This window comes from Elephantulus edwardii, unplaced genomic scaffold, assembly GCF_000299155.1.
Source record: "Elephantulus edwardii isolate Elephantulus edwardi_28Jun2011 unplaced genomic scaffold, EleEdw1.0 scaffold00522, whole genome shotgun sequence".
In the NCBI taxonomy this organism is placed as follows: Eukaryota; Metazoa; Chordata; class Mammalia; order Macroscelidea; family Macroscelididae; genus Elephantulus; species Elephantulus edwardii.
In genome coordinates, this window is record NW_006400272.1 from 89,545 (window position 1) to 90,323 (window position 779).

A 779-nucleotide genomic window follows, 5' to 3' on the forward strand; every position below is an offset into this window, starting at 1 on the left:
CAGCTCTGCAACTGCATCCTGGCCCATCCTCACCCTTCTGCCCCCAACGCTCACCTCCTTGTACCCCCAATATGTTTTTCCCAATAAAAAAAAAAGAAATCACAAGAACTAGTTAAGAGTAAACCATGCCAATGAGAGCTAATAGTAAAACTAGAGATTGTGTAAGGATGGTTATTGTTGTTATGTACCAGTAAGTCAGATCTGACTCATAACTTATCCTCCAGCAGGTTTTAGTTGATGTCAATTTCATCTTTTACCCACATATCTGCTGGTGAATTTTTATAGCATGTTTTTGGGTTGGAACTGAAATCCCTATTATTAGAATCTCAGAATGATAAAAATGTTTGTTGAGTTGTTGTGTACCCTAAAGATGGTAGGTCTTAGAATTAGAATTAAAACATGTCAGAAGCTTTCTACAATGTATTTTTATAAACAATATTTAGAGCAAATTGAAATATGTATAAAAGGAAATCAGTATCAATAATCTAGAGAAAAACAGAGTACATAAAAAATTCATCCATTAAAGAAAATTACTAAAGATGACAGAAAATTAGGTACCTTTGAGTTGTGATGCTAGAGAAGTGTCTTGAACATACCATGGACCAGTAAGAAAACAAATTTGTCTGTCTTGGAGAAGGTGAAACCAAGTTTGCCATTGGAGGTTAAGATTTTTTTTTTTTTTTTGGCTATTTGGTCTTTTTTATTTCATTAACAATTAGTTGTCAACATCAAGAAAGCAAAAATTCTTACCACTGTACCAGTACACAAAATCATGATAG